Genomic DNA, 24,909 nt, shown 5'->3' on the forward strand with positions numbered 1-24,909 from the left:
GGCTGTATGTGTTTTCAGAGGGGTTCTGGCTTGGCTGTTTTCCCCTGCCCAAGGGCATGAATCAATCAGTGGGAGGGAGCTGCACTGCTGGGAAGGAAACAAAGTAGGACTGTATGCAACGTCTTGCAGGAAAGGGCAGTTTTACAGTCCTGCACTTGCCTGTTTTCCCACTAAAAGCACCTAGGAAGCACCCCGAGCACATCAGAGACATCAACTGTGGCCCACTGGACAAGTTCCAGAGTGATTCCTGGGTTTGGGGTGTTTGGCTGAAAGACAGGTGAATGCAGGTACCGGTGGGTCTGCTGTGCTTTTCGAGGCAAACATGGCATGGTGTGAGGGGCTGGGGATTTCTGCAGCAAAGGTGTCTGCCCGGGGATGAAGGTGGAGGGCAAGAGCATGGGGATATAGAGTGGGACTTCTCAGGGGAGCCAAAGGAGCAAGGAGGTTAATATATATGGGGGCGGGGGTGGGGGCGGGGGGAGATGAAGAGGATGAGGACTGTGGTGGTGGTCAAGGATCACCTGGCAGCCTTCAGTGCAGCCCAGCTAGGTATGGTGTTACTCTGAAGAGCAGAAAAGTGTAAGGATCATAGTGCTGTGATTGTACTAAGCTGTGTGGCTCTTAGTTGCAGGGTGTGTGTTAGTACATGAAACATCATGATAGAAAACAGTTATTTTTTTAACTGTGAAACAGAAGTCCGAGCTGTCCTTGTGGTTCTGTAGCAAACAGGCCTCATCCCTAGAAACCGCTGTAGCTGACCTGCTTTTTGTTTAGGAATTATGTAGGTGAGAAAATGAGAAGCTACTGCCGGCACAGTAAGCATGATTCTGTACATCTCAGACGGTACTGGCCATCTTTACTACCTCTGTGTGTATGACGCAAGAGAATTTGTCTTACTTGCAGAGTCCAGGGGTGAGGGTTACTTTCCTAGAATCTGTTCAAGTCTGTTATAGAGAGGGTGGTCTTTAGTAACCCAGAGACCCAGAAGCGCGCTTGAGCAGAGGAATAAAAATGGGACGATGCGGGCGGGATGGGGGTGCATCGCAGAGGAGACAAAGAAGAGGCTCTAGGCTGCAGAGGCCAAAGAGGGAGCCACAGGACAAAGTTCAAAGGGCCAGAGACGCGGCAGCCACGGAAGGTCCGAGTGGCAGGTCCACATCAAGCGACGGACAGCCACCTGGGAAGAACTGCGCGAGGCTAAATGCAGGGCGGTGGGCTCGTGCCCGGGGCGAGGGACCAGGTGGTGGTGGCGCTCCAAGTACTCACCGCTCTGTGGTGGACTGGAGCTGCCCCAGCCACAGGTGGCAAAGCTCCTCCTGTCCCATGTTTGAGCAGGCACTTACTTTAGTGGGGGTGAAAGCGCTCCTGCGGCTCTGCCTCTGCCTAGTCTGGGCTCAACTTGCCGGGGAGGCAAACCACAAGCAGCAGGGCGGAGGTGAGGGCAAGCGTGTGAGCCTCGGCCATGCCAGGGCGGCGGGCAGCACACTGCCGGGGGCCTCGGAGGAGAGGGGCCGTGAGGGCAGGGCTGGGGGGCTGCGGGGGCAGGGCTGGAGGCGTGGAGCTCCGCGCGCCAGGACAACAGGGACATCGGTGCCGCGCAGAAAGGCTTCCCCGGGGGACTCGGTACCTAGCAGAAAGGCTTCCCGCGGGGGACTCGGTGCCGCGCGGAAAGGCTTCCCCCGGGGGACTCGGTGCCGCGCGGAAAGGCTTCCCCCGGGGGACTCGGTACCTAGCAGAAAGGCTTCCCCCGGGGACTCGGTGCCGCGCAGAAAGGCTTCCCCGGGGGACTCGGTGCCGCGCAGAAAGGCTTCCCCCGGGGGACTCGGTGAAAGCAGAAAGGCTTCCCCCGGGGCACTCGGGAGCTCACACAAAGGCTTTTCCCGGGAGCCGCGGTACGTCCCAGGAAGGCTTCCCAGGAAGGCTTCCCAGGAAGGCTTCCCCTGGGCACCTCGGAATGCCACAGCAGAATTCCCCCCGGGGACCTGGCAGCGCTCAGACTCCTGAATGCTCGGAAAGCATTCACCCCAGGACAGCCTGTGCTTCGGAAAAGTGTGACCTCCCGTAAAAGACCCCGTCCTTCTGCGCCTGGTGCCTCTGGCCAGGCCGCTTCCACCTGCTTGCTGTCCTGTGCCTGCGTGTGCTCGGACAAGGCCCGGCAGGTCTGGCCCTGCTGGTACCAGCTGCTGGAGAATGCACTGCCCGCCAGTCTGAACAGCCTCTAGCACTGGTGGCTGTGTTGCAGTCCAGCACATTCAAGGCGCATGTCACTGCGGTTAGGCTTTGCCAACCCATGAAGGCTAGCCCACCCGCAAAGCTCCACTGAAGCTGAGGGATTTGTTCTGGCTTCAGGTTTGATAGCAGAGGAACAGTGTTGGGAAGCTACACGTTCAGTGTCACGACCTACAGCGGGAATGACCAGGGAGCACAGTGTCTGTATTAGCCCCGCTGCTCCGACCCCTCTCAAGGATATGCTACTTTTGAAGCCTGGGCACAGCACTGCCCGTTACAAGGAGCCCCTACATTCCCACAGAAGATGCGATTGCAGCTGGGACTGTCCTGACTTCTTGAAGTGGAGGCTCGTGGGTGTCTCAAGAGAGACATCAGCTGATACCAGGGGAAGATATCCAGTTTGTATCCAGCTGATGGGAATGGCTCTCCAGAAATACCCAGCTCTCTCCCCTGACTACAGGCTTTGACAGAGAAAGCGACCTTTTAGAGGCTGGCCCTTTCTCTGGCCAGATGCCTACAAGGAGCTGAAATGAAGGCCCCAACTAAACACGAGTGGTGCAAGATGCCTCTTTCATCCCTGCACATAGTCCTCAGAGCTCACCCACCTCCTGCTGCAGTGCCATCCCGATCTTTCCCTCCTCCAAGCAGAGCACCCCCTGGGACTGATGGCAAAAGGCAATCTCGCCACAGTTGTCCTGTTCCCCCTTTGGGGATTTACAGACTACCCAAAGAGGCAGGTTATCCTCCTAATGTCTTTGTGTGCACCTGTGCCTCCCTCTCAACAGCTGCCAGCATTTTCTATGCACTGCTGTTTTCATGTCTTTACGGCCCAATTCACGGCACTCCATGTGCTGTCTTGAAAAGCAGATTCATTGCCCGATGTGCAATAAGCCAAGAATTACACACATTTACATACAATTATAATATTGCTTGCACACCATTTTACTACTATGCATGCTCAGGGGAGGGGTCGTCACCCGAGCGCGGGTCTTTTTGGCCTATGGGTATGATTTTTTTGTGTTATAATGAGGACAGTTCAGTTAGGCATACATGGACCTTGAATTCTTTTGCCAAATTGGCAATACACGCCTAGAAAGAAAACATTTTGATTTAATGTTTCGTTAGGACTTTAGCAGTTCTAGGATGTCCTTGATTAAAGAATGCTTCTTCTCAGAAAATAGAGATAGAGGTTACCCTGATCTTCCTACCCCAGGCTTTGGGATATCCAGTGCACCGTGACAGTGGGAGGCCGGGTCCATCGTGGGGAAAGGCGGTGCCCCAGCGGGGTGAGAGGGTCAGAGCGGGGAAGCACCAAAACAGCGCGGTACTGCTGGAGCTCTGGTTTGGTGGCCGCTTCTGCCCCAGCACTCACACAAACAGTGTCCATCAGGCAGCTGCACTCAAGGTGCCCACTGTCCATGTTGCCACTTTCTCCTCTGGTGAGCAAACAAGCCTGCCACACCGCTTAGCAGGCTAGTGCCGGCGCTTGGCTGAGCACACTGCCTGTGCACGCTGCAGAGTGCTGAGTGCTCTAGAGCTGCCGAGGACGCTTGCTGTGGCCTGCTGCCAGATTGGAGATAGTGAGGCGCACGTTCTCAGCTCTGAGGTGTAATTCCCATGTTCAAACCATTCCCCTAGGTTCCCCGGGTATCTCAAGGGAGTCTCATCCAAGGCGCCGTTCCCAGATTTCAGCACCTCCGTTCACAGGTACGTGATTATGCCAAGATGGCTGTCTACAAAGTCCTTGCAATCATACGGAAGCAGTTAGAAGAAGAAACTAATCAAAAGGCAGATGCTTTGTGGGGCAGGCCAGAGGAAGACGACACAGGATCGTAGATTCCATCTTAGGTCGGTGCCGTCAGCGCCTGACTGCCTTGCCTTCAGACCCACATTTTGCAAGGTGTGTGGCAGAAAAGCGGACACCGTCTGGAAAGGAGGCCTCTCCTGCTCGGGGCACACTCAGGCCACAGGGAAGGAAAATACCTGTGAGAAAGTTAGAAAAGATTCAGCCAAGAACCAGCTTGCCACCTATCAACATCCCTGGAATGGCCGTTTACTCAGAGAAAGAAACACAAAGTGAAAAGGAAGTGCTTTGTAATTTCCTCCCCTCTGAACTATGGAAATATGGACATCTCTGTGGCTGTCCAGGGACCTGCAAAGAGCCTGAGAGAGCCTGGAACAGCCCCATGCATTGCAAGGCAGTCCAAGAGACACTGTGTAACTGCCTTGCCAGGTCACTGCATTCGGGTAACTTTTACGGTGTGCAAAGAGCTCTGCACCACAGCGTTCAGAGCCCTGCCCTGAGCTTCTGACCGACTGAAAGCCAAGTGTCCCAACATCATCTCCTGCAGCGCTTGTCGCGCTGCTGCCAGATGCCCTGGCAGGGCGCCCGGGAGGGCGTGTGTGTGGTGTCCCTGCAGCCCCTCGGTGACATGGCCTGAGGTCACAGAGGGGGGTCCCACCTCACAGCCGCAGCTCCCCTCTTCCCACGGTGCCCCCAGCCTCTCCCCACTTGTCCCAGCAAGGCCGGGGGAGCCCAGGCACTGCCGCTGCTCTCGCCCCCGCGCTGCTGGGCAGGAGCCGCTGTGCTGGGAGCCAGAGCAGGCAGTGCGACAGCACCGGGGGTGGTCTGCTGCGGTGCAGAGGAGCAGGCTGGAGGGCAGCAGTTGCTGTGCCACCCTCCTGCTGACTTGGCCGCTCAGGTTTTCTCCCTTCTCGGAGGGCTGTTTCTTGCCTCAGGACTGCTTCCAGCTGTCCTCCTCTGTGCCAGAGGCAGGATCCTGTGGGAAGAAAGAGAGAGCCTGCAGGAAGGGGAGCTGGAGATGAGGAGAAAGGTAAGAGGCAGGAACAAATCACCCTTGATTTAGGAGTGCACGCGTGGGCCTTTGGAGAGCTCCAGCCACAAGCAGCGCTTTATAAACCAGTGGAGAAGCTTAGCAGTGGGAAACAGAGCAAGGTGCAGCTGCTGTGTGGAGAAGGTGTCCCCTACATAGTACACCAACCTGAAGAAGGCGACTCAGGACAAACTGAAATCACCATCAGCTGTCATTCCTGAGGAAGTCCCTAGAGAATGTGAGAGGTGGCTGCAAGCTCTGGGTGTACTACAAGGCCTGCGAGCACTGCCAGGGCACAACCACTGATATGGCCGAGTGTGTTCAGCATGCCCTGCCCCCAAACAGGAAATCTTTCCATAGAGCTGTAGGGTTCGGATTGCTGTGCTGGAGCCTCACACGCGTACCTGTGTTCTTTTGCCCCGGGGGGCTGCTCAGGAGAGGAAGGAGAAAGAGCTGCTGCTTCTGCTGCGACTCAAGGAGGACATGGAGCAGGAAGCGGGAGCTGAGGAAGTGCAGAAGCAAAGGAGACAAGAGAAAGCCCGAAAGGCACGTGAAGGAGCATTCTTTTCAGCTTGTAGGTGGCAGAGAAGAGAGCGACTACTGACAAAAATCCGCAGGGTGTCTAAAAGAGGCGCCAAGTGTGCTTTGGAGCCCTGAGATGCCCCTTAGAGCTGACCGCACCTGGGAAGGCTGCAGGGGCTGGAGGGCCAAAGTGGGGCAGGTTGGTGGCGGGAGCTGCACAGGTTTGTTGTGCTCCAAAGGGGAGGGTGAGAAAGAGACAGCTAGGGAAATGCTTGTGTCCCTCCCAAAGTGGCCTAAACTAGGAGAGGAACTGTGGGCCTTTCCAGACGGGTACTGTAACTATGCCTCTTCAGACCGTGTGTCTTGTTCCCTGGCAGCTCAGTGGGGCAGGAGGCCTTAGCGTTTCAACCTGCGGTCAGACAATGCTGTTCAGGGCAGCTCAGTCGGCACATGGCCATTGGATTTCTGTACATCCTTTTTGGTTCTTTTCTTTTTGTTTGTTTGTTTGTTTGTTTTTCCTTGGAAGTGGATTCAACAAGGGATTGCTCCCAAGACAAACAAAGACACGGCAGGAAATGTGTTGAGGCTTGGGGTGGCAGTTTCTGTCTCAGACAGAAAAGAGTGCCCGTAAGCTGTGTGCAGGATGCTTGACGGAGCATCTCTAGGCAAAAGAACCCTCGGGGTAATCTACTCTTCGCTGCTTTTCTTCAATATTGTAGAAGCGACTCTTGCTGGAGAAAAAAATGGCCTATCACCTCAAAAAGGGGCAAGACCTTCTTTCCTCCAGTGCAGAGGCGGACGTTCCTGGGAAATATTTGGGCAAGTTGCTGTCTCGGGACCCACTGCCTGAAGCCAGAGGTACTTGTAATGCAACTGTTTTGTGGCACTAGCTCTTGCTCCTCTCTCCCAGGTCAGCAGAGACGCCTGCTCTCGCTTCCAAAGCTTTAGCCTCTGGAGGCATGGAGTGAGTTGCGAGTGGTTGGGGCTGCCGCTCTTTTTAGGGCTTTGAGAGATTCTCGGGGCAGGCTGGGTGAACGAAAGCCAGCCCACAGAGCTGTCTTGGGGCTTCTTACCCTCGTGCTTTGGGAAAGTGCTCCTGCCAAGTGTACGTGACACGCAGTTTGCACGCTCTCTGGTTCGCGGGTATGAATTTCCTGCACTTTCCCACACACGCAAAGCCTGCCCTGCCCCACCCGCAAAGAGGCAAAGCCAAGCCTGGAAGTCAGCTCTTTTCCTACGGACCATCTGTAGGCTGAGCACAGGTCTCTGCTATGGTGGTGGTATGGTGGCTAACCATGGGATTTGGTGTAGCAGTCCCCGACTCTGCTCAGCGCTGAGTCACAGCTCCTGCCCTGGGAAGGTGTGGGCAAGCTTGAGCAGATCTCTGAGCCTGGCTGCAGCAGAGCCAGCTCTCCAGCTGCCACGGCCCCCGCCCCGTGGCAGTGGCACATTGCATGGCACATTGCATGGCCCTGGCTTGGGCTTGGGCAGCCAGGCATGAGTTCCCCCTTAGCAGTGCCATATCTTAGCCTTAGGCAGAGAGGATGTGCTTTCCCTGCTGAGGGACAGCAGAAGAGGCTAGCGTCCTTCTCACCGATGATTTCCAAAGCGACACTCCAAGAACGTTCAAGACGCAGAGGTTAATGCTGTGGTCGTTCAGTGTTGCCTGAGAGGATGAGCATTTGGTTGCCGCTCCCTTTGTGTGCTTCTACGTACAGCATTGGCTGTGGCAGCACCTAGCATGGGACAGGACTGGGCCTTCAAGGAGAGCCCACCCAATTCAAAACCCTACAAGAGGCAAGCTGCAGGGGCTCAGCCATCCTGCTTGCCCTGGGTGCAAGGCCCATGCAGGGAAAGGCAGTGGTCTTGCAGTCCCAAGAGAAGCCTCTTGCTTAGCCCCATGGCCAAGGGCTTTTGCTTGGAAAAGGTTTACAAACTGAAGCGTGATTGCTTTCTCCCCATAGGAGCTAACCAGGCTCGTCAGTCTTCAGCTGATGGAGAGAACTGCACCAAGGCTTCCCTTAGAGTCACGGTCTGCCAGAAGGGCTCTGCGACGACGCATGCTGCCACAAGCAAAAGTGCCTCTGCTCAGGTACGCAGGCTCTGCACAGAAGCTCTCCCAGGGAGAGCCAGGAGTCAGAGCTGGGTGCCTGCAGGGCGCCACGGCTCCTGAACTGCAGGGCTGTGGTGCCAGGCACTCCCAAGAGAGTGCTGCCACGCACTGCCTCTCTTGCCTTGTGAGCAGCACCTGGTCACTGAGGAGATGTTGTCTTGCTGGGCTGTGATGTGTCTTCTTTGCACAAAGGCTGTCAGAGAGCCAGTAATCGCTGCATTCCAGAGTCTCTCTCTCCCTCTGCCTCTGCCCCTGCCTCTGCCCCTGCCTGTGCCTCTGCCTGTGCCTCTGCCTGTGCCTGTGCCTCTGCCTCTCTCTGACACAAGGCACTGGCAGTTGCTGAAGCACAGGGGTGCCCAGGTGTGTTCAGTGGCCACTTCTGCCCCAGGACTCACACATGCCGTGTCCATCAGGCAGCTGCACTGAAGGTACCCACTGTCCACGTTGCCCTTTTCTCCTCTGGTGAGCAAACAAGCCTGCCACACCGCTTAGCAGAGTGCTGAGTGCTCTAGAGCTGCCGAGGACGCTTGCTGTGGCCTGCTGCCAGACTGGAGATAGTGAGGTGCACGTTCTCAGCTCTGCGGTGTAATTCCAGCGGCGGCAGCAGCCAGCAGCCTGGGAGAGCTCAGCCTTGCTGTGAGCAGGGCATCAGGGCTGGGATTGTCACAGCAGACCAGAGAGGTTAGGAGACGGGCAGAGCTCTAGAGGTACAAGCAGCGGTCCGTGTTCAGATTTCTGCTCTAGCTGGCACCCAGAGGGCTTTGAGGGCCCACCGGGCAAGTGATGGAGCAGCTGTGCTGGCGAGATTTGTGTGCTGGCCCCTGGCAAGGTGTTTTCTGAATGTGAGAGACGAGCAGCTCCCATTCAAAACCCAAAGCAGCTCTCGTGCTGCTTTGCCCTTTGAAGATGAGAGCACCACTCAGCTCCTGCAGAGCAATGGCAAGGGTCCCCACCAGTCCTGCATGGAGATTTCTTGCCCTGAAGGGTGGGGCACTTCAGACTCATGGTCCATCTTCACAGCATCTGCTGAGAAATCTCTCAAACCGGGAACTGCCCTGCCCTGGACTCCCTCTACTGAACTACCAAATGGGCTCTGGCCTTCCTCACCCAGGCAGGGACACCTGTTTCCACCTCCTGCTGAGACCAGTCCACAAGACAGAGCTTTGGCTTGTTTGGGAGCCAGCCGTGCCTGTGCATGGCACAACACCCTGGCCAGGGAAAACCTACCTGCTTGTGTGTGTGCTTGTGGGGTGTGCACACGCGTGTGTGTGTGTGTGTGTACGGGCGGGAGGGCAAAGAGATCTTTTATTGTGCACATCTCCACATGGGCCAGTCCTGGGGGCTCCCGTTGGCGAAAAGAGTGGAAATCAGGGCCTGAGTCATTTCATCCACCACACTGCGATCCACAAGCATGGCCTCAGGGTGCCTGCAGGACCCTGTGCTTTAGAAAAATCTCATCTTCCTGAGTTTTAGAAATCACCTTGGATTCCCAGGGCTCTGAGTCCTCCAAAACCTGTATCCCAGGCAAGGTGCCCTTTGCAACAGCTTTTCCCGCTGCAAAGCAGCAGGCTCCTTCTGCTTGGCATCAGCCTGCTTCTGCTTTGGGGAAACAGAAAAATCACCTGAGGAAATGGGCATGGTCACTCAACACTTATTCCTTGTTTCTGCTACAGAGGCATGGAGGTGAAGAGCTGACTCATAAGATCAAGACTGTGGTGACACAGGCTGTGTCCAAATTAGCAAGGATCATACATGCAGCTGTGAGAGATGAGGAGGAGAGAACTAAAGAGCAATGGGATGGGGTTTCAGAGGAGCCCACGTTCTCTTCGGACAACTCTGGCAGCAGTAACACGTGCCGTGAGGAGCTGCCTGGTTTCTCGGGAAGTCCTCTCTCCCGCCCCACTAGAAAGCTCATCACAGCAACAAGCATAGACACCACTCGCATACAGCGTGATGTCAGCTCAGGAGTGGGAGGCAAAGCAACTGCACCGCAGCCGCACAAGCCATCTTTGCCTTCTCTGCCCAAAAGGACACAGAGACCCCAGGAATCGGAGGTACGCAGAAGGAGAGGAGCACCTCAGGCCCCCTGCAGCTGGCCAGCAGACAGTACGAGCACAGCACCTAGAAAAGAGCTGCCAAAGAGGTGTCCTTTGAGCCAAACTTACTATAGGACTGCCTCAGGGAGCAGAGGCACCCATCTCCCCAGGCTGAGCAGCACTGGTGGTGACTCAGCCAGAGAGCAAGGCTGGCCTCAAGCCAGCATTCTCCAAAACGCCTTGCAACAGCAAGCAGCTCCAGAAGCCCGGGGTGTTGTGGAGGTGGCAGATGCTTTGTGGGGCAGGCCAGAGGAAGACGACACACTGGCAAGTGGGATCGTAGATTCCGTCTTAGGTCAGTGCCGTCAGCGTCTGACTGCCTTGCCTTCAGACCCACATTTTGCAAGGTGTGTGGCAGAAAAGCGGGCACCGTCTGGAAAGGAGGCCTCTCCTGCTCGGGGCACACTCAGGCCACAGGGAAGGAAAATACCTGTGAGAAAGTTAGAAAAGATTCAGCCAAGAACCAGCTTGCCACCTATCAACATCCCTGGAATGGCCGTGTATTCCGAGGAAGAAACAGAAAGCGAAGAGGAAATGCTTTGTGATCTCCTCCCCTCTGTCCTCCAAGACTGTGTGCCAGGGGCCCAGACCACGCTATGGGGGATTCACAAGTCCACGTACTGGACCGCTGCATCCACAGCAAGCTCTCCAAAGCCAGTGCTGCATTCCCTACCTAAACTGAGGCCCGGGAGCACCAGCGAGACCCTGCCCATCATAGGCCAGGCGTTTCCAAGAAAGCCCTTCCCTCCTCCGTGTGCAAAGCCCCCTTCCCAGAGGGCAAGGCTGCGGAGACCAGTGCGTGAGGCGCCTGTGCCAAGCGAGCCAGAGCAAGCCCAGTGGGAAGAGGAAGCACTAGCCAGCAAGCTGGTGGAAGGAGTCCTGCAGGGGTGTGTGGCTACAGGCAGTGTTTGGGCACCTTTGGAGTAAAAAAGATTTTTCTTCTGTGGAAGTGGAAATTGTTGCCTTTCAGTTTGTGCCCATGGCCTCCTGTCCTCTCCTTGCCACAACCGATGAGTCCAGCTCCATCGTCTTTAGTCCCCCTCCCCACCGTCAGATGTTTTTACCCACTGATAAGATCCCCTCGCCCTGCCCCGAGCCGTCTCTTCTGCAGGCTGACCAATTCCAGCTCGCTCCCCCTCTCGCCCTGTGACACATGGCCCAAGCCCTTCATCAATCAATCCCCTTTGGTGGCCGGGCTCGCTCCACTAGGCCCACGCCTTTTTCTTCTACTGGGCAGGCCACAACTGGGCAAAGCGCTCCAGAGGTGGCCTCCCCAGTGCTGAGCACAGGCCAAGGAACACCTGCCTCGACCTGCCGGTCATGCTCTTCCTAATGCAGCCTGGCATGCTGGCGGCCGCCTGTGCCACAAGGGCACGTTGCTGACTCTTGGCCGCTTGCTCTCCCCCAGCACCCCCAGGTCTTTCTCTGCTGAGCTGCTTTCCCGCCGCTTGACCCCTAGCCTCTAATGGTGCAAGGAGTTCCTGTGCCCCAGGGGCAAGAACAAGTCCTTGCCCTTGACAGCCAACTCTTTCTGCGCTTCCACAACAAGCAGCTTAGCTTTGCCAATTACAATATTGCTTACACACCATTTTACTACTCCGCATGCTCAGGGGAGGGGTCTTTACCCGGGCGCAGGCCTTTTTGGCCTATGGGCATGATGCAAAGGCACCCTGAAGGAGGTGGATAGGCAGCAAAGTATTTCCTGGTGAGGGCAAATAACCTGGGCTTGCTTTCTCGAAGAATACAGAGCATTAAGGCTTTTCCTGAGGCCTCACTTCTCCTCCCCTTTCACTGTCCTCACGCCTGAGCCTAGCAAAAGCTTGAACTGTGCTTAGAGTCATCCATGGGGGGCTGATGGCTACAGCAGTGTCAGCGCTTGGAGAGGAATCATCTACTAAGACATACCTGCAGATGGGCCTGGGCTCCCTGCTCTCACCCTCCTGCCTCCCTAGCAGGGAGACGCCTCAAAGGGTTGCATCTTAATGCGCCGGAAAGACACAAAAGCAATTGAAAAACACTGTTGTGAGCACAAAGCTCTGTCACTGACACGGGTGAGGAAACAAACTCTGCTCTATTTACAAAGCAAAGCAAAGATTCCTTTTGCAATTAAAAAAATAATGTAATGCCAAGCCTATATTCCCTGGGAGGCCCAGGCATTACCACAATCACAGGCAGGGAACCAGGGTCCTTTCTGGTTTTAAAATCCAGCATGTTTCATCCAGGGGCCACACATCCCCCACAGAGGCACCCAGCCCTCCGGCACCAGGAGATCATGGGCTGGGTGCCCAAGGACAGACGCCCACCCGGCCGGCTGTGGCACCCCCCACCACCAGAGGCCTGCACCCTGTGTCCATGGCCCCTCGGAGGCTCTGGCGTAGCCTAAGGAGAGTGGGGGGAGCAGCGAGGTGGGCTTTGCATCATGGAGGAAATGCAGTTTCTGCTGGGGACCCTCCTGGGCACACAGGCAGCCCTTGCCCTGCCCCGGATGCAGTTGACTCTGGGGGGGCCCTCGTGGGGCCTGTGGAGCACAACTGCAGCCTGCCCTTCCTGAGAGCGGGCAAGGCACTCCCTGTCCACAAAGTCACCCCCTTGGCCAAGCAACCTGTGGCTCCGGCATCCTCTTTCCCTTTCCGACACGAAGCTCTCGCTGGCCCAGCCCTGCCGGGGGGCTGGATGCCCCGGGCATCCCCCACGCCCAGGCAGGACAGGCGGAGGAGCTGGGGCCAGGCAGCGCCCAGTGCGGGCAGTGCTGCCCTCATGCGACATGGCCGCCACCACCAGCCTCCCACAGCAGGGAAGCCACCGGCTGCCCTTCCCTAAGATGGTGGCCACTGCCCCACCTCACTGGGTGCTGACAGCCCCGCCCCTGTCGCCATGGGGACGGCCCAGCCCAAGGCAGAGCCGCCATGTTGGCTGCGCCCTGCAGCTGCTGAGGGGCAGGGAGAGAGCTGGAGGCAGGGCGGGCCAGGGCCGGGGGCCGGGCTGAAGGGGCGGGGGATGTTTGGGGCCAGAGACCCTCCAGGACCCCACACACCACCCAGAACGCCCCGCCACCCCAGGGCACCTGAGAAACCCCCTCAGGCTCCCACACACCCTCACTGCTCCCCCCCAGTTTGCCGCCCTGGGCCTAAGGGCGTGATTTTTTGTGTTATAAGGAGGACAGCTCAGTTAGGCATACATGGACCTTGAATTCTTTTGCCAAATTGGCAATTCATACCTAGAAAGGAAACATTTTGATTTAATGTTTCGTTAGGACTTTAGCAGTTCTAGGATGTCCTTGATTAAAGAATGCTTCTTCTCAGAAAACAGAGTTAGAGGTTACCCTGATCTTCCTACCCCAGGCTTTGGGGTATCCAGTGCACCGTGACAGTGGGAGGCCGGGTCCATCGTGGGGAAAGGCGGTGCCACGGCAGGGTGAGAGGGTCAGAGCGGGGAAGCACCAAAACAGCGCGGTACTGCTGGAGCTCTGGTTTGGTGGCCACTTCTGCTCCAGGACTCACCCACACAGTGTCCATTAGGCAGCTGTTTACTGTTTTCCTGCTTGTTTGTGTGCTGAAACATTTTGCTTAGAACGGAGGATTTCGAGTTCTTTATCTACAGCTTCTCGTTCAGAGTTTACTACTAAGGGTTTCTCCTAGCGAGATTATGACTTAGTACTTCATTGCGTAGTGCTCAGAGCTCACACTTTATCATTCAGGGTCTAAAATTTCAGCCACTGATTAGAGTTCAAGGTTTAAAATGTGACAACCCATAAATATGAAACCTCTAAGTGTAGTTTGTGTTCCAGGGTTTACAGTCCATTGCTTCGAGTTCAGGGTTTGTGGCTTACTGTTAAATAGAAAGTCTAAACCATTAGATGAAGAACTGTAAGCCTTGAGCGCCAAATGATAAACTGTAAATACCTATGTGGGATTTGTCACTTTCCACTCTGCCACCCAGCATGCAGCTCTGTGGTCTGAGGTCTAGGCTCTGCTCTAGGTGCCAGAGTAGAACTGCAGACAGCTAGGGCCAGGGGTTTCCCGCTAGAGTATCAAAGCTGATGCTTATCCCCAAGGGAAAAAAGAGGGGAGTCCAATGCCAGCTGGGTGACTTAGCCACACCCATGGCCTTGTCCAAGCAACAGCAGAAGCCAGTCAGTTGGATGACTGCCAGTCCAGTAACTACTCTTCAGGTGCCTTGGAGAGCTGAGGAAGCATACTGGTACTTGGGCCCATGGCTAGTCCGCTCCTAGCTGTTGTTTGTGCGTATTAATGAATAAAGAGTTGCTTTGATCTCCAAACTTGGCTCTGTGGTTTCTGTGGTCTCTGCACACAGGAAAAAGTGCCTGAACACAGTGCCCTGGGGAGGAGGTTACACAATGTTTCTGGAGGATGAGGCAGCCTGCCCTTAGATCTCTCCCACTATTTCGGGTGCCCTTGGACAGCCCCAGTGTTGTTTACAAGGCCTCAGGAGCCTTCCATATGCATTTCCATGGATGTTTGAGACTGTTGGAGGCTTTTTCCACTGCCCTGGAGACAGCTAGGGTCCCTCCAGGGCGGTAGGAGGGCCCAGATGCCCTCCTGATGCTCCCTGAGCTGCTCTCGGCACCCCAGCAGTGTTTCGGAGCACTCTGGGGACACTGGGGTTTTCCATACCCATGGCTCCCACTGTCCCAGTACTGGGTGGGGGATGTTTCCCATCTCTGGTGGGATCAGGCAGGGTTTTACAGGAAGGCTGGGACTGTCCCTGTTGGCAGTGGTGCAGGGCAGACCCACGCTGGGTGCAGGCCCACAGTGCTGTGTGCTGGGCAGCTGGAGAAAGCAGAGGGGGTTGGCCTGAGCAGTGCAATGTGGGGCAGGTCTGGGGTGACAGGAGGGATGCGGGGGCTGTGGTGGCTCTCAGTAGCAGTGCCTTTGTCTGGGGCTGGGAAGGCAGCAACCTGGAGCAGAGGATCACTGGGACCACAAAGGACCACTGAGAGGAGGGGAAGCAGTGGGAGAGGAGGGTCATGAGAAGGATCAGTTTTAACAAGCTTTTCCTTTTCTAGTCTCCTATAGGCTTGTCCAGTGGACATGCAATTCCCTCACCGTGAAGACTGGATTGCTGCAGCAGTGGGGTTCTGCTTCCAGATCCCTCCATCTTCAGGTCCTCTGTGGCATGCCCTTCTCGCTAGTGTCTCAGCTGCTCGTGCCACGGCAGAAGCTGGGCAGTCAGGCCAGATTGAGGCCAGAGCAGTTTGGCCAGAATATTTCCGTAATGTCCATTGGACACTGCAGACTTTGGGAATGGAAAGAGAGCATGGGTCACTCCTGCTTGGGGAGGCACACTGGGATCTCCTCCGTGGTCTCAGCTTGCCTCACATGGAAACAGTGCTGTGTGTAGTGGTGGAAGAGGTGCCTGTCCCAAGGAGAGTCATGAGACAGGCTGTTTCCCTAAGCCTATTGTCCTGTTCTCCTGTGGCAGCATCATTGGAAAGCTTTGTGTATTTGTTTGGCCAGTAGCCCCACTACACTGCACAAATCAAAGAGCAGATCTGTTGTGTGCCACCCAAGGGAGTCTTAACAGTGTGAGCAGTGCTTGTGAGTGAGAAGTGTGAAGCCAGATGAAGTGAGTAGAGAGAGGGATTTGGAGAGACACGGCTGGGCTGTGGATTGCAGTGGATTGCGAAGAAAGAAGGCCTTGCACACTGGTTGGAGAAAGAGTTGGGGAGCAGACAAAAAGCCAAGGTTAGTAAGCATCTGGACAGTTTCCTGGTGCTGTATCTTTTCAGTTGCTTCACGTACTATGGTGGTGAGCTGGACAGCATTGAACTGGACTTTCTGCCTGTCCTATGATGAGATTAAGCTACATGAAACCTGTCCTCCAGGGATATTTGCTTTTTGGCACTCACATTACTGACATGCATGGCTTCCCAAGGACCGTTCTGGGTGGGTCCTGGTGCACGAGCAGTGATTGCTGAGTTGTGTGCTGGGCTGACACTACTGCTGAGAGAGCTGGGTTTGGCTTCTCAGAGGTAAGAAGTGGGGTCTGAGTGGGAAGGTGTTCAGGAAGTCCCTCAGAGGGTCCTTTGCTTCATCAGGAATGTGTACAACCCTTTAGTCTCTGTCTGCACACAGCAGCCACTGCCTTCTCAGATGTGACCTGAGTTAACAAAAGCCGTTGTTAATGCTAGTGTGTGCTAGCAGCCTTGCACAGATTCAGCAGCCTTTCAGCCTCCTGAATTTATTAATTCTCATGCATTCCATGTCACTACTCATCGCTGCAGCTAACCAGTCTCTGGGTGACTGTGGCCCATTGCCTCTCAGCACATGCTTTCCCTCTCTTTGGCCTGCTGTATTCTGCTTCCTGCTTTTCCATCCACACCCTCAGGTACCTAGAGAGCCCATTCGCAGAATCACAGAATCCCTGGAGTTGGAAAGGACCCCTGGAGATCATCTAGTCCAATCCTCCCGCTCAAAACAGAGACCCATAGAATAGGTTGCTCTCAACTGTGTCTACTTGGGGTTGGAACGTCTCCAGCAATGGAGACTCCACAACCTCTCTGGGCAACCTGTTCCAGTGCTCAGACAAAGTTCTTTCTTATGTCTAAACAGAATTACTTGTATTTCAGGTTGTGTCCATTTCCTCTTGTCCTGTCACTAGCTATCACTGAGAAGAGTCCAGCCCCATCTTCCTTACTATCCCTGCATCAGATATTTATACATATGGATAAGGTACCCCCCCACCCCCCCGCCCAAGCCTTCTCTTCTCCAGGCTAAGCAATTCCAGCGCTCTCAGCCTTTCCTTATATGTCAGATGCTCCAGTCCCTTCATCATCTGTGTAGCCTTTTGCTGGACTCACCCCAGTAGGCCCACGTCTTTCTTGTACTGGGGAGCCCAGACCTGGACACGGCAGTCCTACGAGGTCTGAGCAGAGGGGAAGGATCACCTCCCTTGACCTGCTGGCAACGTTGGCCTTCCTTGCTGCAACAGCACATTGCATTGCATACACTAATACAGAACGGTCTTCTATGAAATCCCTTCCTCTCGGACTACAAGTTACAGCTGTCATACCATTAATATCACTCAGAGTGGACATGACTGCTGATATTCACTTTGGTGTTATTTTCATTATATTTACTTGTAACCATGAGCATAAGCATTTTTACCTTGTTATGATTATCATAACTGATAAAGCCATACGTACAAGTGCAATTAACCATTCAACAGGGTGCCTTAAAAGATACAGAGCAGTAATTCCCTTAAGGATCCATCCCTTAAAAACTGACCCCAAATATCTCCCCGTAACAGGCAGACAATGGTGGGATGTTTCCCTTTCCACATATCATTAATCTATTTGCCAGGACATTCTCTTTTACTGTGAGTAAAATTATACTTACAACTTACCTTTTCCAGGACACGGGTACATCCTACCTTGTCACATCACCTAATTTAGCTCAGATACATAAACAGTGCTATTTCCTGTCATTACTGGAAGAGGTAGTGTGCGATTATGATGTGATGATCAAACCAGTTCCATCCCTCTTGCTGTTGACAGCAACAACTTCATCTGACTCACAATTTTTGCCTGGCCTACCCCTGTTCTTAGCCTTCTTGTCTTCTTGGAGGATGTTTCACACACTAGCAGTTGTCTCCAAAGTCTGGGCCAAGGTTATGCGGCTGCGCCACATCAGAGCTGGGCTTCAGATCCTTCAAATGCAGGCAGCTAAACAGGCAGGAGGAGAGAGTGGTGGAGAGAAAAAGCAGAGGGGAACTGTACAGAGTTGTCTATAGGCCTGACAGAAGTCCCTGCTTCCAGTCTGAGTCTCCACTCCTTCACATTGCACCATCATTCTAGGATCTCTGGCTACAGTCACCCACAAAATAACAACTTGCTATGGCTCTCTGTATTGTTAGAGTGCATAGTTAGACGCAGCTAACTAGACAGAGGTTTTATTACAGGTGAGCTAGCTAACCACAAATAATCTTATTGGAGGAATTACTGGTTATGCCAGTTAGAGCAAAGTAAAGTTCCAAGCAAGCAAAAACCTGACACGCCTGGCCTGCAAAGTTAGCTTAATACAGGGCCTGTGGCCCTGCTAGCAATGGCAAGGCCATATTCACTGGCCTACTGGTTGTTGTTCCCCTTCTCCTTTGGTAGTCCAGGAATCACAGGTCCAGCAAGGATGTTGTAAACTGTCCTATTGCTCAAGGCTCCCAATCAGGAGCAAAGAGAGCATCTTCTTGGAGGCATTGGTTTTCTCCTATCATCTGGTTTGCCTCCTGATGACTCATTAAGGTCTTGAGGTAGCCTGTAGTTCTTCTGGGCAGTGTAGGGTCATTACCTGATTTGCTACATGTCTGTCATTAACACAAAAACTAATACAACAGCTAAAATCCTTGCTGTAGGAGGTAGAGCCAAGTTAAAAATGCTGGCAATTGCAGGAACCCTCTCTGAGTCCAACAGAGCGAGCCATACACAGCACATCCTAGAGCTCAAGGCCAGCAACTGCTACCGCCCAAGTCCTTCTGGCAGTATCTCAACTGTGGGCATCTCAACTCCTCAGACTTGCCTCAGTTTCCACTGTGGCATTGTAGCTTGGTCAGTTATTGGCTGTTGATGGAGCTGTATTAAAATCTGTCGTCTCACAAAAGATGATAACGCGCAAGCCACAAGCTTGTCCCACCCTTTGTTTCTGAGGGATAATGATTTGCTGTGGGTGGGAAGGAGGGGGAGTTAAAACTATATAGCCTGTGGAGGTATCTTTAAGAAATTTTGTGTGTCCTTATTTTTGGTGCAGCTGTGCTCTGCCCCTTCTTCAATTAAGGCACAAGCAAGAAGATCCAGTTGCTGTAATGCTTGTACCCCTTCCCCCCTTCGTTAATATTAATGACCACTGTGCCACTTGGGCAGATGACACTGCCTACTGAAAACTACAGACTTCTAGACTGGATTACCACTGGACTAGAACAGCCAGCTGGACTATTCAAGCCTCAAAGATTGTTACAATCCCACCTGCTGCATAACCTTCTCACAGCTGGAGGATTTCTGTCACAAAGGGGACAGGGTTCCTGTGCTACTGCTACCCCTTTTTCCTTCACTATTGTTTTGTAGCAGTCCTGCTCCCACAGAATCAGCCGCTCTTGAAATCCTTATCGCAAAAGACTTTCCTTGCACTCAGAATTCTAATGCAGGAACTTCTTTTTAAAGAAGTTTCTTTCAGTGGGGTTCAAACATCAGCATATTCCTTGCCCCAAGTCCTTTACTCTTTCTCTGAACAGTGTTTTAAATTGTCACTGACTAGGAGGAGCTTTTATTTCACTCGAGACCTTAAGCTTGCTTTCTGTTACCTATCAATTTCTCTGTTTCTCCAACCACCATTCCCAAGTAATTAACCTGGGGTTGCACTAACAGGGCTTTGGTCAAATTGATCTCTTAATTTTAAAACTCAGATACTTTTCCCCCATACTACTTCTTCTGTGCCTCCGGTCACTAGAATATCATCTAAAGAACACCTTGGTTTCTTATAGCCCTTAAAACATAGTCTTTTGTAAATGCACAAAATCACACACAAATATATATATACATGTGTATATACCGGCATGCACTTTATGTTATCTATACAGACCTTACCTTATGTGATGGTGTTCCATTAATCATGGTCTGTATTCACAGCAGTATTAAGAAGACATTGATGCTCACCAAGAGAAACAGAGGACCTCCTCTGGAGATGGAGACACTCTTCAGTTGGATCCATTTGCTTTTACTGCCTCAGTTTGTATGTATTTTTCCCTTTTAACTTCAGCCACGACAATTAGCCTCTAAAGAAGATCTTATATGCTTCTTTTTAATGTATGCATATAGGATAATAAAACAAACATGGTGACAAAAAGCTAAGCAACATACGGATTTGAATATCCATAGGGCTGGAATGGATTACTTGTTCTTCTGTGCTACAACTGGAAGACAAAAATAACAAAAGATTGTTATTAGCAGTTATCTTAGTTACCCAAGCTGGAACATCTCCTTCCCTCAGAGTTTCTGGTGATAGTCAAGGTCTGCTAAGCTGTGGTTTTGCTTCCTTCACTTTATCCAGTTCATTAGCTATTGTTCATAAACAACTGCTCACCAGTCTTCCATCTGTGTTATCCATCAGTGTTTGTTATCCACTGGCTCCTTCTCTTCTACACAGCAAAGAGATAAGGTTCATACTTCTATTTAAATTGCCACTATTTACACGTATGCATAAATTTTGACCATCTTCTTTTTCTTCTTTCTTCTCTAAAAGGTTTTAAAACATGGCTTCCCATTATGTTACAGAGTTAACTTTGGGGGAACATTAATACAGCACTTCTGTTTTGGTTATTGGATAGGTATGAGTATCCTCCACTACTCTTGATATCCTTCCTAGATCCCTCCTATGCTTGCAGGCCCTTGCTTCAAAGAACATGACTGAAATCAGTTCTATCACTAGGTCTAGCCACTTCTCTTCAAGTTGTCCTTTGGAGAGCTACCCTGGAAAGAAACCCTAAAAAATACCTAGAGAGGCCTTGAGGTTTCTGTATTTCGGGTCACTTTCCCAAAGCTTTTACTGTGAGTAATAATGGAACCACTTCTGGGATATTTTGGTTACATTTCTGTGTTACTTAAGCCTGAACTTAATTGTGTCAGCCACAGCCTGCACCTCATAGATACTTTTTTTTTTAATATATCGATGGATGTGTTAGTGTCCAGTAGGCGCCAGGGGGCTCTTCATTTCTTGACCACCCAGCAAAGTTTTCAAATTAATACTTACAGGGCCATTTAAATTTAGTTTTAAACGACTAATATTCTTAAGTTTACAACTTGACCACTATTCCATTTTGAGTATGAACACTGATGACTAAATTGTCTTTAGTAAATGACACAGAGCACAAGCGCTCGTCAGTTTAGCTAGTTCATTTCCATTTAACTCCTAATTTAAAACTCCTAATTGGAAAGTGCCATGCTCCAATCCACGGCAGTGCTTCTTTTTCATGATCTGAGATCTGGAGGCTGTGGAGGGAGCAGAGCTCCTGGAGTTGGGGTAATGGCCTGCATCTACAGGGTGAGCTGGGGAGTGTTGGGGTCATATCGAGGCATGTACTAGCAGGGCAGTACAGGTTTGGGCACAGTGCCTGAGGCCACGGGCTGTATGTGTTTTCAGAGGGGTTCTGGCTTGGCTGTTTTCCCCTGCCCAAGGGCATGAATCAATCAGTGGGAGGGAGCTGCACTGCTGGGAAGGAAACAAAGTAGGACTGTATGCAACGTCTTGCAGGAAAGGGCAGTTTTACAGTCCTGCACTTGCCTGTTTTCCCACTAAAAGCACCTAGGAAGCACCCCGAGCACGTCAGAGACATCAGCTGTGGTCCACTGGACAAGTTCCAGAGGGATTCCTGGCTTTGGGGTGTTTGGCTGAAAGACAGGTGAATGCAGGTACCGGTGGGTCTGCTGTGCTTTTCGAGGCAAACATGGCATGGTGTGAGGGGCTGGGGATTTCTGCAGCAAAGGTGGCTGCCCGGGGATGAAGGTGGAGGGCAAGAGCATGGGGATATAGAGTGGGACTTTTCAGGGGAGCCAAAGGAGCAAGGAGGTTAATATATATGGGGGCGGGGATGGGGGTGCATCGCAGAGGAGACAAAGAAGAGGCTCTAGGCTGCAGAGGCCAAAGAGGGAGCCACAGGACAAAGTTCAAAGGGCCAGAGACGCGGCAGCCACGGAAGGTCCGAGTGGCAGGTCCACATCGAGCAACGGACAGCCACCTGGGAAGAACTGCGCGAGGCTAAATGCAGGGCGGCGGGCTCGTGCCCGGGGCGAGGGACCAGGTGGTGGTGGCGCTCCAAGTACTCACCGCTCTGTGGTGGACTGGAGCTGCCCCAGCCGCAGGTGGCAAAGCTCCTCCTGTCCCATGTTTGAGCAGGCACTTACTTTAGTGGGGGTGAAAGCGCTCCTGCGGCTCTGCCTCTGCCTAGTCTGGGCTCAACTTGCCGGGGAGGCAAACCACAAGCAGCAGGGCGGAGGTGAGGGCAAGCGTGTGAGCCTCGGCCATGCCAGGGCGGCGGGCAGCGCACTGCCGGGGGCCTCGGAGGAGAGGGGCCGTGAGGGCAGGGCTGGGGGGCTGCGGGGGCAGGGCTGGAGGCGTGGAGCTCCGCGCGCCAGGACGACAGGGACATCGGTGCCGCGCAGAAAGGCTTCCCCGGGGGACTCGGTGCCGTGCAGAAAGGCTTCCCCCGGGGCACTCGGTGCCAAGCAGAAAGGCTTCCCCCGGGGGACTCGGTGCCGCGCAGAAAGGCTTCCCCCGGGACTGGGTACCTAGCAGAAAGGCTTCCCCGGGGGACTCGGTGCCGCGCAGAAAGGCTTCCCCGGGGAACTCGGTGCCGCGCAGAAAGGCTTCCCCCGGGACTGGGTACCAAGCAGAAAGGCTTCCCCCGGGGGACTCGGTAGCTCACACAAAGGCTTCTCCCGGGGAGCCTCGGTACGTCCCAGGAAGGCTTCCCAGGAAGGCTTCCCCTGGGCACCTCGGAATGCCACAGCAGAATTCCCCCCAGGGACCTGGCAGCGCTCAGACTCCTGAATGCTCGGAAAGCATTCACCCCAGGACAGCCTGTGCTTCGGAAAAGTGTGACCTCCCGTAAAAGACCCCGTCCTTCTGCGCCTGGTGCCTCTGGCCAAGCCGCTTCCACCTGCTTGCTGTCCTGTGCCTGCGTGTGCTCGGACAAGGCCCGGCAGGTCTGGCCCTGCTGGTACCAGCTGCTGGAGAATGCACTGCCCGCCAGTCTGAACAGCCTCTAGCACTGGTGGCTGTGTTGCAGTCCAGCACATTCAAGGCGCATGTCACTGCGGTTAGGCTTTGCCAACCCATGAAGGCTAGCCCACCCGCAAAGCTCCACTGAAGCTGAGGGATTTGTTCTGGCTTCAGGTTTGATAGCAGAGGAACAGTGTTGGGAAGCTACACGTTCAGTGTCACGACCTACAGCGGGAATGACCAGGGAGCACAGTGTCTGTATTAGCCCCGCTGCTCCGACCCCTCTCAAGGATATGCTACTTTTGAAGCCTGGGCACAGCACTGCCCGTTACAAGGAGCCCCTACATTCCCACAGAAGATGCGATTGCAGCTGGGACTGTCCTGACTTCTTGAAGTGGAGGCTCGTGGGTGTCTCAAGAGAGACATCAGCTGATACCAGGGGAAGATATCCACTATGTATCCAGCTGATGGGAATGGCTCTCCAGAAATACCCAGCTCTCTCCCCTGACTACAGGCTTTGACAGAGAAAGCGACCTTTTAGAGGCTGGCCCTTTCTCTGGCCAGATGCCTACAAGGAGCTGAAATGAAGGCCCCAATTAAACACGAGTGGTGCAAGATGCCTCTTTCATCCCTGCACATAGTCCTCAGAGCTCACCCACCTCCTGCTGCAGTGCCATCCCGATCTTTCCCTCCTCCAAGCAGAGCACCCCCTGGGACTGATGGCAAAAGGCAATCTCGCCACAGTTGTCCTGTTCCCCCTTTGGGGATTTACAGACCACCCAAAGAGGCAGGTTATCCTCCTAATGTCTTTGTGTGCACCTGTGCCTCCCTCTCAACAGCTGCCAGCATTTTCTATGCACTGCTGTTTTCATGTCTTTACGGCCCAATTCACGGCACTCCATGTGCTGTCTTGAAAAGCAGATTCGTTGCCCGATGTGCAATAAGCCAAGAATTACACACATTTACATACAATTATAATATTGCTTGCACACCATTTTACTACTATGCATGCTCAGGGGAGGGGTCGTCACCCGAGCGCGGGTCTTTTTGGCCTATGGGTATGATTTTTTTGTGTTATAATGAGGACAGTTCAGTTAGGCATACATGGACCTTGAATTCTTTTGCCAAATTGGCAATACACACCTAGAAAGAAAACATTTTGATTTAATGTTTCGTTAGGACTTTAGCAGTTCTAGGATGTCCGTGATTAAAGCATGCTTCTTCTCAGAAAATAGAGTTAGAGGTTACCCTGATCTTCCTACCACAGGCTTTGGGATATCCAGTGCACCGTGACAGTGGGAGGCCGGGTCCATCGTGGGGAAAGGCGGTGCCCCAGCGGGGTGAGAGGGTCAGAGCGGGGAAGCACCGAAACAGCGCGGTACTGCTGGAGCTCTGGTTTGGTGGCCGCTTCTGCCCCAGGACTCACACAAACAGTGTCCATCAGGCAGCTGCACTCAAGGTGCCCACTGTCCATGTTGCCACTTTCTCCTCTGGTGAGCAAACAAGCCTGCCACACCGCTTAGCAGGCTAGTGCCGGCGCTTGGCTGAGCACACTGCCTGTGCACGCTGCAGAGTGCCGAGTGCTCTAGAGCTGCCGAGGACGCTTGCTGTGGCCTGCTGCCAGATTGGAGATAGTGAGGCGCACGTTCTCAGCTCTGAGGTGTAATTCCCATGTTCAAACCATTCCCCCAGGTTCCCCGGGTATCTCAAGGGAGTCTCATCCAAGGCGCCGTTCCCAGATTTCAGCACCTCCGTTCACAGGTACGTGATTATGCCAAGATGGCTGTCTACAAAGTCCTTGCAATCATATGGAAGCAGTTAGAAGAAGAAACTAATCAAAAGGCAGATGCTTTGTGGGGCAGGCCAGAGGAAGACGACACAGGATCGTAGATTCCGTCTTAGGTCGGTGCCATCAGCGCCTGACTGCCTTGCCTTCAGACCCACATTTTGCAAGGTGTGTGGCAGACAAGCGGACACCGTCTGGAAAGGAGGCCTCTCCTGCTCGGGGCACACTCAGGCCACAGGGAAGGAAAATACCTGTGAGAAAGTTAGAAAAGATTCAGCCAAGAACCAGCTTGCCACCTATCAACATCCCTGGAATGGCCGTTTACTCAGAGAAAGAAACACAAAGTGAAAAGGAAGTGCTTTGTAATTTCCTCCCCTCTGAACTATGGAAATATGGACATCTCTGTGGCTGTCCAGGGACCTGCAAAGAGCCTGAGAGAGCCTGGAACAGCCCCATGCATTGCAAGGCAGTCCAAGAGACACTGTGTAACTGCCTTGCCAGGTCACTGCATTCGGGTAACTTTTACGGTGTGCAAAGAGCTCTGCACCACAGCGTTCAGAGCCCTGCCCTGAGCTTCTGACCGACTGAAAGCCAAGTGTCCCAACAT

Source organism: Dromaius novaehollandiae, chromosome 31 (assembly GCF_036370855.1).
Source record: "Dromaius novaehollandiae isolate bDroNov1 chromosome 31, bDroNov1.hap1, whole genome shotgun sequence".
NCBI classification, from domain to species: Eukaryota; Metazoa; Chordata; class Aves; order Casuariiformes; family Dromaiidae; genus Dromaius; species Dromaius novaehollandiae.